The following is a 13,083-nucleotide window of genomic DNA, read 5'->3' on the forward strand; positions in this document are numbered from 1 at the left end:
CGGCATGACAGGTTTCCGTCTTCTACCGACAGGAGACCGAAACCTGAGTACGGAGACCCGAATGCTGGTGTGAACCCAGCGTCACACATATAGATTATTACAGCATATACTCACACATGTACATTAATATACATTCATATACCATATATAAGTCATATATATACTTATATGAATGTATTAATACTATATATACACTCACATACATACATACTCACACATCATTATAGTATACTGTATATACATACCTATATACAAACATACAGTACTCACACAGTATACAACACACATACTTTACACAAATATACACATATATACATATTAAACATACAGATTTTACCAAAAGAGTATACTCACATTTGCTAGCAGTCAATTATCACAGCCGACATCTTCCTGGCTTCCCCACACGCTACGAGAGACGACTCAATGTGAGGGGGAGGGGGAGGGAGGAAGGTCGTGACTAGAGTGGAGTTGCTCCTGGTAGGTATGATGTCAAATGGAGGGGCGTGGCCTCTCAGAGGAGGGCGGAGTTTCGGCCATCACTGCTCTGTGCTGTGTAGAGGAAGCCGGAGCCGAGCACATGGAGCTGGAGAACAGAAAGCGGAGAGGATTGTAGCGTGGTAATGGAGGATGGAAGGGGAGAGACAGGTTTGTTTTACATGAGACGGCATGTTGGATGAGGCTGAGGGGAGTGAATGATGTAGTTACATGGGACTGCACATTCAATGAGGCTGAGGTAAGGAGTGATGTAGTTACATGGGACTGCATGTTGGATGAGGCTGAGGGGAGAGAGTGATGTAGTTACATGGGACTGCATGTTGGATGAGGCTGAGGGGGGAGTGATGTAGTTGCATGGGACTGCACGTTGGAGGAGGCTGAGGGGAGAGAGTGATGTAGTTACATGGGACTGTATGTTGGGTGAGGCTGAGGGGAGAGAGTGATGTAGTTACATGGGACTGCATGTTGGATGAGGCTGAGGGGAGAGAGTGATGTAGTTACATGGGACTGCATGTTGGATGAGGCTGAGGGGGGAGTGATGTAGTTACATGGGGCTGCACATTGGATGAGGCTGAGGCAAGGAGTGATGTAGTTACATGGGACTGCACGTTGGATGAGGCTGAGGGGGGAGTGATGTAGTTACATGGGACTGCACGTTGGATGAGGCTGAGGGGGGAATGAGTTAGTTACATGGGGCTGCACATTGGGTAAGGCTGGGGGGGTGAGTTATGTAGTTACACGGGACTGCATGTTGGATGAGGCTGAAAAGAGAGTGATGTAGTTACATGGGACTGTATCCCGGAGGGTCTGGGGGATTGGATTGATGTTTAGGGTGGTATAGGAGTCGTTGGCATGGAGGGAGACAGGGTTCTTTGGGTGTTTCTGGCATTTAAGGGGGAGCAGGAGATCTTTGGGGGTACTGCTGCATCTAAGGGGGAGGGCATCAGTCTAGACGCTACAGCGATGCCTCTGATCTGTGCCAGTCACTACACTGGCTGCCTATTCATTATAGAATAAAATATAAAGTTATCACCCTCATCCACAAGGCTCTCCATAATGCCGCACCTCCCTACATTTCCTCCCTCATCTCTGTCTACCGCCCAACCCGTGCTCTCCGCTCACTCAATGACCCAACACTTACATCCTCTATTATCAGAACCTCCCACGCTCGTATACAAGACTTCTCCCGAGCTGCACCACTTCTCTGGAATACTCTACCCCGGACAATCAGATTAACTCCCAATTTCTACAGCTTCAAGCGCAAACTAAAGACGCATCTGTTCAGACAGGCCTATCACAATTTCTAACGTAAACCCTTAACCCTCCTCTGTCCCCGCTCCCACATTACCTCACATAATATGATGTCATCTCAGGATAACTTTATCTGTCCAAGCTCCATCCACATGTTACAGGACACGACTGGTGACGGCTCATAAAGTTTTATGTTTGTGTAATGAGTCACCTCTATTACAAAAGTGTCTGACCTCTGCATAAGCAATACCGCCCCTGCTACCTCTTGTGTCACCCCTTCTACCTCATAGATTGTAAGCTCTTGCGAGCAGGGCCCTCAGTCCCATTGTGTGAAATGACTTTCTTTGTAATGTAGCTGTCCGTATTTGAACCCTACAAATTGTACAGCGCTGCGGAATATGTTGGCGCTATAGAAATAAAATGTATTATTAGGGCAGTGGCGTGCACAGTATTTCATGCCCAGCAGTGCCCCCCCCCCCCCCCGTATTACATGCCCAGCAGTGTCCTCCCCACACACACAGTATTATATGCCCAGCAGTGTGTCCCCCCACAGTATAGCAAACCCAGCAGTGCTCCCCCATACAGTATAACATGCCCATGCTGCGACCTGTGTCCTTGTGTGGAGGTCCCTGGGGTGCGTTTACTATATGGAGGTCTTCCCATAGATAATTAATATTTTTGTACTATGATAATTCTATGTTGTATTTGCACTCTAAAAATTATGGATATTGTATATATCCTTATATGTATGCAATGAGAGTGTCATTTACTTACTAATATATAGTATTATCTCAATTGGGCCTCCATTTTTTGTATGGTTGTACCACCTCATTATCTCTTTTCTTATATATGTTTTAACATGTATTTAAATAAAGTCTGATATATTTTTGTTAAACATTTTTTGTGGCATTGCGCTTTTTTAGCATAGTGTTTCAAGATAGAAAGAAGGTAGTATGACTATAGCCTGATATAAATGGTGTCTCTTTGTATTAATATTCCCCCAATATCCCCTGATACCCCCATGATATAACCAATCCCCCCAATGTGCTCATCAATGTCACCTGCTGCCACCATGTTTTTATACCCTCCTGTAATGTAACCTGATTTCTCCCAATTATATAATCCCCCACAATGTCCCCTTATTATAACCCCCCCGATGTGTGAATATTATACTCACCTCCGCCATCCCGCGGTGACGCTGCTGCTTCTTCCAGATTGTGAGCCACATACAAGGTACCGGGAGTTCTGAGAGGACATGAGTGACCCGACACGGGGGACACAAGGCAGTGATTATTCCACCACCTGCACCAGGACACGTAACTTGTCTTTTCCTCGCACCTTGTAGACCGCAGGGTACTTTTAACCTATATATCAGAGTGGTAGGGCAGGAGGCCTATGGCTTCCTGCTCTACCGGAGGCTCAGAATCACATCGGTGGAACCTTTTATCACTGTCTTTGCAAACCTGCCAAATATTTAACAAGTAGATCAACAGAACTGGGGAGAAGCGGCTTCATCCCACCCCTACAGGTGACTCTATAGGCCGTTTTTGGCGGTGTCAGGATCACCACTTCCACCCAGGGATCTCCAAATAAGTGCAGTGTCTCTGCTGTCTTTGCCTCTGGTCTTCAACCCACAGCCTACAAGCTGGTCTCTGACGTTACAAGGACAAACCCAGGTTTGTCCTCCAGGTTCCAGGCCAACTCAGTCTCTTGATAAGATGACGTCTTCCATGTTGTTGAGGGTTCACAACTGGATCTGTGCTGTACCCATCCCAACTAGCAACATGGACTCTTTTCCATTTTTCTGTCTGCAACATTGTCTAGCCTCTCCAATGGTAGTTCTGTGGCTCAGCCCCATTGTCTACGTACTGGACCCTACTCGGTTCACAGGTGCCATACTGAAGACCCTGCCTCTGTCCTACGGAGACATCTTGGGGCTTTTTGGATCTATGGAACCAGCTACCCCCAATGGCCAGGGGCGAGACTTCTGCACTACAAATACAGGAGGAAAGTACTGAAGTACATTTACACTCATAAATAATGATTCTGGAAGGGGGAAATACTTTTTTTTATAATGCTTACATTGGACGTGACTAGAAAGAAATAATAATAATTGTGGCTCCTGCTGGGTTGTCGATATAATTGGGTGATGGTTCTGCTGCGGATTGTGTCCTCTGGGAGGTAGAACGCCGAGCATGTACTGGGAGATGGTAATAATTGACCTCCCGGGTCTGAAGCCTCCATGATATGTACAGTATGTGTATATATCCTACTAATATTATAAGTGTGAAAGTTTGTGTGTTTGGATGTTTGTGAGTTTGGATGTTTGTTCCTCAATCACGCTAAAACGCCTGGACGGATTTGCGTGCAATTTTCCACAAACATAGTTTTCCCTTAGGATTGAGTCACAGGCTACTTTTGGTGCCACTAAACAACATGGCTTTCTAGCAGGAGACTCACAAAAGCAGGACTCCTAGCCCCAGCTATAGACTCGCAAACACTGCCTGGCATTTCCTGCCTCAACCTGCCTGCACACTCCTTACTGTCACCTCAGGAGTAGCCCTCACTCTACTCACTCACATTGTCTGTATCACTACATACACAACACATCACATTGTCTGTATCACTACATACACAACACATCACATTGTCTGTATCACTACATACACACTCACACACACTGCCTGGCATTTCCTGCCTCAACCTGCCTGCACACTCCTTACTGTCACCTCAGGAGTAGCCCTCACTCTACTCACTCACATTTTACATATAGCTTTCCACTATATAACACATCACATTGTCTGTATCACGACATACACAATACAACACATCACATTGTCTGTATCACGACATACACAATACAACACATCACATTGTCTGACACAATACAACACATCACATTGTCTGTATCACGACATACACAATACAACACATCACATTGTCTGACACAATACAACACATCACATTGTCTGACACAATACAACACATCACATTGTCTGTATCACGACATACACAATACAACACATCACATTGTCTGACACAATACAACACATCACATTGTCTGACACAATACAACACATCACATTGTCTGTATCACGACATACACAATACAACACATCACATTGTCTGTATCACGACATACACAATACAACACATCACATTGTCTGTATCACTAGATACACAATATAACACATCACATTTGCTAGCCCACCAAACTTTTTAAAGCACTTTTACAGTTTCACACGTCTGTGTCCGCCCAATTCTCAAATCACCGCAGACGAAGTCGCGGGTAAAAGCTAGTATATATATAATGTGTGTGTGTAACAAAGAATGGACTGAATGAGACACGTGCGGCACTGCAGCATCACACAAACCCCTGACAGATGCACTCCATGAAGGTTAAATGAAAGTCTGCTCTGTCACTTTAAGCCGTCAGCATAGAATCGGTGCAGAATATGGATAATAACATTCCTATGGGGTCTAACAGATGTAGCAGTGCTGACTACTGAGTCCCCGCTGTGTGAGGCTAGGGATAATGCAGGCTCAAAACACTCTGACTATAGATAATATTAGATCAGGAGTATACGGAGCCCAAGACAAGACTAAGAAGCATCCAAAGACCAGGCTAAACAGAGCCCTAGGTCAGAACTAGATACAGCCCAAGACAGGACTAGACACAATACAGGACAAGACCAGACACAGCCCAAGGATAGGTCTAGACATGGCCCAAAAGCAGGCTACACCAGGCCAAGACAGGACTAGATACAGTCCAAGACAGGACTAGACACAATCTAGGACAGGTTCAGACACAGCCCAAGAATAGGTCTAGACACGGCCCAATACAGGACTAGATACAGTCCAAGACAGGACAAGGTCAGACACAGACCAGGACTAGATACAGTCCAAGACAGGACTAGACCCGATCCAGAACAGGGTCAGACACAGCCCAAGAATAGGTCTAGACACAGCCCAAGACCAGGCTACACACAGCCCAATACAGGACAAGATACAGCCCAAAGACAGGAATAGACACAATCCAGGACAAGGCCAGACACAACCAAAGACCAGGACTGAACACAATCCAAGACAGGCGAGGACTTCAACGAAGACTAGGACCAGATCAGGACAACCAAGAACGTCCATCATATTAAACCTCAAAGAGAACACAAAACAAAACAGCACCGAGCAAAAACCGATGATAGTGTAGTAATTTTTAAAATATGGTTGGTACAAAAAAAGTATAAAAAGTAATAATATCTAGACCCGATGGCCTCTCACCTGTTCAGGTTGTGAAACTGACTTGCACAACCACGTGTAAGGGAACATTCACACAGAGTAACGCCGAGCGTGTATTACAGCCGTACACACCAGCGCTACGGCAGGCTGCCGAACACTTCCCTTTAACTTCAATGTGAGCGCTCGTAATGGGTTCAGTCTGTAAAGCAAGAATAAATAATTGAGTTATCAGCTGCTAAAATGTGTATACATTTTTTTGGGACACCCTGTATATGCGCGCGCATATATATGGGACACCCTGTATATGCGTGCGCATATATATGCGAGACCCTGTATATGTGCACGTATATATATGGGACACCCGCGCCCATGTGCGCGCAAGTTTTTTTTGGACACCCTGTATTTGCGAGTGCATATATATGCGCTCGCATATATATCTCAGACTGAATCTGGCTCTGACCTCTCAGACTGATTCTGGCTCTGACCTCTCAGACTGATTCTGGCTCTGACCTCTAATACTGATTCTGGCTCTGACCTCTCATACTGATTCTGGCTCTGACCTCTCAGACTGATTCTGGCTCTGACCTCTCAGACTGATTCTGTCTCTGACCTCTCAGACTGATTCTTGCTCTGATCTCTCATACAGATTCTGACTCTGATCTCTCATACTGATTCTGGCTCTGACCTTTCATACTAATTCTGGCTCTGACCTCTCAGACTGATATTGGCTCTGACCTCTCAGACTGATTCCGGCTCTGACCTCTCAGTCTGATTCTGGCTCTGACCTCTCAGTCAGATTCCGGCTCTGACCTCTCAGACTGATTCTGGCTCTGACCTTTCAGTCTGATTCTGGCTCTGACCTCTCATACTGATTCTGGCTCTGACCTCTCATACTGATTCTGGCTCTGACCTCTCATACTGATTCTGGCTCTGACCTCTCAGACTGATTCTGGCTCTGACCTCTCAGTATGATTCTGGCTCTGACCTCTCATACTGATTCTGGCTCTGACCTCTGATACTGCTTCTGGCTCTGACCTCTCATACCGATTTTGGCTCTGACCTCTCAGACTGATTCTGGCTCTGACATCTCATACTGCTTCTGGCTTTGACCTCTCAGTCTGATTCTGGCTCTGACCTCTCATACTGATTCTGGCTCTGACCTCTCATACTGATTCTGGCTCTGACCTCTCATACTGATTCTGGCTCTGACCTCTCATACCGATTCTGGCTCTGACCTCTCAGACTGATTCTGGCTCTGACCTCTCATACTGATTCTGGCTCTGACATCTCATACTGCTTCTGGCTTTGACCTCTCAGACTGATTCCGGCTCTGACATCTCATACTGCTTCTGGCTTTGACCTCTCAGACTGATTCCGGCTCTGACCTCTCAAACTGATTCTGGCTCTGACCTCTCAGTCTGATTCTGGCTCTGACCTCTCATACTGATTCTTGCTCTGACCTCTCAGACTGATTCTGGCTCTGACCTCTCAGACTGATTCTGGCTCTGACCTCTCAGACTGATTCTGGCTCTGACCTCTCAGACTGATTCTGGCTCTGACTTCTCAGACTGATTCTGGCTCTGACTTCTCAGACTGATTCTGGCTCTGAACTCTCAGACCAATTCTGGCTCTGACCTCTCAGTCTGATTCTGGCTCTGACCTCTCATACTGATTCTGGCTCTGACTTCTCAGACTGATTCTGGCTCTGACCTCTCAGACTGATTCTGGCTCTGAACTCTCATACTGATTCTGGCTCTGACCTCTTATACTGATTCCAGTTCTGACCTTTCATACTGCTTCTGGCTCTGACCTCTCAGTCTGATTCTGTCTCTGACCTCTCAGACTAATTCTGGCTCTGACATCTCATACTGCTTCTGGCTCTGACCTCTCATACTGATTCCGGCTCAGACATCTCAGTCTGATTCCGGCTCTGACTGCTCAGTCTGATTCCAGCTGACTGCTCAGTCTGATTCCGGCTCTGACCTCTCAGACTGATTCTGGCTCTGACCTTTCAGTCTGATTCTGGCTCTGACCTCTCATACTGATTCCAGCTCTGACCTCTCATACTGCTTCTGGCTCTGACCTCTCATACCGATTCTGGCTCTGACCTCTCATACCGATTCTGGCTCTGACCTCTCAGACTGATTCTGGCTCTGACCTATCATACTGATTCTGGCTCTGACCTCTCATACTGATTCTGGCTCTGACCTCTCATACTGATTCTGGCTCTGACCTCTCATACTGATTCTGGCTCTGAACTTTCAGACTGATTCTGGCTCTGACCTCTCAGTCTGATTCTGGCTCTGACCTCTCATAATGATTCTGGCTCTGACCTCTCATAATGATTCTGGCTCTGACCTCTCAGACTGATTCTGGCTCTGACCTCTCATACTGATTCTGGCTCTGACCTCTCAGACTGATTCTGGCTCTGACGTCTAATACTACTTCTAGCTCTGACTTCTCAGACTGATTCTGGCTCTGAACTCTCAGACCGATTCTGGCTCTGACCTCTCAGACTGATTCTGGTTCTGACCTCTCATACTGATTCTGGTTCTGACCTCTCATACTAATTCTTACTCTGACCTCTCATACTGATTCTGGCTCTGACCTCTCATTACTGATTCTGGCTCTGAACTTTCAGACTGATTCTGGCTCTGACCTCTCAGTCTGATTCTGGCTCTGACCTCTCATACTGATTCTGGCTCTGAACTTTCAGACTGATTCTGGCTCTGACCTCTCAGTCTGATTCTGGCTCTGACCTCTCATAATGATTCTGGCTCTGACCTCTCATAATGATTCTGGCTCTGACCTCTCAGACTGATTCTGGCTCTGACCTCTCATACTGATTCTGGCTCTGACCTCTCAGACTGATTCTGGCTCTGACGTCTAATACTACTTCTAGCTCTGACTTCTCAGACTGATTCTGGCTCTGAACTCTCAGACCGATTCTGGCTCTGACCTCTCAGACTGATTCTGGTTCTGACCTCTCATACTGATTCTGGTTCTGACCTCTCATACTAATTCTTGCTCTGACCTCTCAGTCTGATTCTGGCTCTGACCTCTCAGACTGATTCTGGCTCTGAACTCTCATACTAATTCTGGCTCTGACCTCTCAGTCTTATTCTGGCTCTTACCTCTCATACTGATTCTGGCTCTGACTACTCAGACTGATTCTGGCTCTGACCTCTCAGACTGATTCTGTCTCTGACCTCTCATACTAATTCTGGCTCTGACCTCTCATACTGATTCTGGCTCTGACCTCTCATACTGATTCTGGCTCTGACCTCTCATACTAATTCTGGCTCTGACCTCTCATACTGCTTCTGGCTTTGACCTCTCATACTGATTCCGGCTCTGACCTCTCAGTCTGATTCCGGCTCTGACCTCTCAGACTGATTCTGGCTCTGACCTTTCAGTCTGATTCTGGCTCTGACCTCTCATACTAATTCTTACTCTGACCTCTCAGACTGATTCTGGCTCTGACCTCTCAGTCTGATTCTGGCTCTGACCTCTGATACTGATTCCGGCTCTGACCTCTCATACTGCTTCTGGCTCTGACCTCTCAGACTGATTCTGGCTCTGACATCTCATACTTCTTCTGGCTCTGACCTATCATACTTCTTCTAGCTCTGACCTCTCATACTGATTCCAGCTCTGACCTCTCAGGTTGATTCCGGCTCTGACCTCTCAGTCTGATTCCGGCTCTGACCTCTCAGACTGATTCTGGCTCTGACCTTTCAGTCTGATTCTGGCTCTGACCTCTCATACTAATTCTTGCTCTGACCTCTCAGTCTGATTCTGGCTCTGACCTCTCAGACTGATTCTGGCTCTGAACTCTCATACTGATTCCGGCTCTGAACTCTCATACTGATTCCGGCTCTGACCTCTCATACTGATTCCAGTTCTGACCTTTCATACTGCTTCTGGCTCTAAACTCTCATACCGATTCTGGCTCTGACCTCTCAGACTGATTCTGTCTCTGACCTCTCATACTGATTCTGGCTTTGACCTCTCATACTGATTCTGGCTCTGACCTAACAGACTGATTCTGGCTCTGACCTCACAGACTGATTCTCGCTCTGACCTCTCATACTGATTCCAGTTCTGACCTTTCATACTGCTTCTGACTCTGACCTCTCAGACTGATTCTGGCTCTGATCTGTCATACTAATTCTGGCTCTGACCTCTCAGTCTGATTCTGGCTCTGACCTATCATACTGATTCTGGCTCTGACCTCTCATACTGATTCTGGCTCTGACCTCACACTGATTCTGGCTCTGTCCTCTCAGTCTGATTCTGGCTCTGACCTCTCAGTCTGATTCTGGCTCTGACCTCTCATACTGATTCTGGCTCTGATCTCTCAGACTGATTTTGGCTCTGACCTCTCATACTGATTCTGGCACTGATCTCTCATACTGATTCTGGCTCTGACATCGCAAATATATGCGCTCATGCGGGTGTCCCATATATATGTGCTCATGTATGTATATATATATATATATATATATATATATATATATATATATATATGCGCTCGCATACATATGGGACACCTGCGCACATGTGCGCGCGCATTTTTTTGGGACACCCTCTATATATATGCATATATTTATATATATATAAATATACGCGGGTGTCGCTCTGGCTTTGACCACTCAGACTGATTCTGGCTCTGACCTCTCATACTGATTCTGGTTCTGTCTTCTCATACTAATTCTTGATCTGACCTCTCAGTCTGATTCTGGCTCTGACCTCTCATACTGATTCTGGCTCTGACCTCTCAGACTGTTTCTGGCTCTGAACTCTCATACAGATTCCGGCTCTGACCTCTCATACTGATTCCAGTTCTGACCTTTCATACTGCTTCTGGCTCTAAACTCTCATACGGATTCTGGCTCTGACCTCTCAGACTGATTCTGGCTCTGACCTCTCATACTAATTCTGGCTCTGACCTCTCAGTCTTATTCTGGCTCTTACCTCTCATACTGATTCTGGCTCTGACTACTCAGACTGATTCTGGCTCTGACCTCTCAAACTGATTCTGGCTCTGACCTCTCATACTGATTCTGTCTCTGACCTCTCATACTGATTCTGGCTCTGACCTCTCATACTGATTCCGGCTCTGACCTCACAGACTGATTCTGGCTCTGACCTCACAGACTGATTCTCGCTCTGACCTCTCATACTGATTCCAGTTCTGACCTTTCATACTGATTCTGGCTCTGACCTCTCATACCGATTCTGGCTCTGATCTCTCAGACTGATTCTGGCTCTGATCTGTCATACTAATTCTGGCTCTGACCTCTCAGTCTGATTCTGGCTCTGACCTCTCATACTGATTCTGGCTCTGACCTCTCATACTGATTCTGGCTCTGACCTCTCATACTGATTCTTGCTCTGTCCTCTCAGTCTGATTCTGGCTCTGACCTCTCAGTCTGATTCTGGTTCTGACCTCTCATACTGATTCCGGCTCTGACCTCTCATTCTGATTCTGGCTCTGACCTCTCATACTGATTCTGGCTCTGACCTCTCATACTGATTCTGGCTCTGACCTCACAGACTGATTCTGGCTCTGACCTCACAGACTGATTCTCGCTCTGACCTCTCATACTGATTCCAGTTCTGACCTTTCATACTGCTTATGGCTCTGACCTCTCATACCGATTCTGGCTCTGACCTCTCATACTGATTCTTGCTCTGACCTCTCATTCTGATTCTGGCTCTGACCTCTCAGTCTGATTCTGGCTCTGACCTCTCATACTGATTCTGGCTCTGAGCTCTCAGACTGATTCTGGCTCTGACCTCTCATACTGATTCTGGCTCTGACCTCTCATACTGATTCTGGCTCTGACCTCTCAGACTGATTCTGGCTCCAACCTCTCATACTGATTCTGGCACTGATCTCTCATACTGATTCTTGCTCTGACCTCTCATACTGATTCTGGCTCTGACATCGCAAATATATGCGCTCATGCGGGTGTTCCATATATATATGTGCTCATGTATGTATGTATGTATGTATATATATATGCGCTCGCATATATATGGGACACCTGCGCACATGTGCACGCGCATTTTTTTGGGACACCCTCTATATATATGCATATGTTTATATATATATAAATATACGCGGGTGTCGCTCTGGCTCTGACCTCTCAGACTGATTCTGGTTCTGTCTTCTCATACTAATTCTTGATCTGACCTCTCAGTCTGATTCTGGCTCTGACCTCTCATACTGATTCTGGCTCTGACCTCTCAGACTGTTTCTGGCTTTGACCTCTCATACTGATTCTGGCTCTGACCTCTCATACTGATTCTGGCTCTGACCTTTCAGACTGATTCTGGCTCTGACCTCTCATACTCATTCTGGCTCTGACCTCTCAGACTGATTCTGGCTCTGACCTCTCAGTCTGATTCTGGCTCTGACCTCTCAGACTGATTCTGGTTCTGACCTCTCGTCTAATACTACTTATGGCTCTGACTTCTTAGACTGATTCTGGCTCTGAACTCTCAGACCGATTCTGGCTCTGACCTCTCAGACTGATTCTGGCTCTGACCTCTCATACTGATTCTGGTTCTGACCTCTCATACTAATTCTTGCTCTGACCTCTCAGTCTGATTCTGGCTCTGACCTCTCATACTGATTCTGGCTCTGACCTCTCAGACTGATTCTGGCTCTGAACTCTCATACTGATTCCGGCTCTGACCTCTCATACTGATTCCAGTTCTGACCTTTCATACTGCTTCTGGCTCTAAACTCTCATACCGATTCTGGCTCTGACCTCTCAGACTGATTCTGTCTCTGACCTCTCATACTGATTCTGGCTTTGACCTCTCACACTGATTCTGGCTCTGACCTCACAGACTGATTCTGGCTCTGACCTCACAGACTGATTCTCGCTCTGACCTCTCATACTGATTCCAGTTCTGACCTTTCATACTGCTTCTGGCTCTGACCTCTCAGACTGATTCTGGCTCTGATCTGTCATACTAATTCTGGCTCTGACCTCTCAGTCTGATTCTGGCTCTGACCTATCATACTGATTCTGGCTCTGACCTCTCACACTGATTCTTGCTCTGTCCTCTCAGTCTGATTCTGGC

This window comes from Leptodactylus fuscus, chromosome 4 (assembly GCF_031893055.1).
Source record: "Leptodactylus fuscus isolate aLepFus1 chromosome 4, aLepFus1.hap2, whole genome shotgun sequence".
NCBI classification, from domain to species: Eukaryota; Metazoa; Chordata; class Amphibia; order Anura; family Leptodactylidae; genus Leptodactylus; species Leptodactylus fuscus.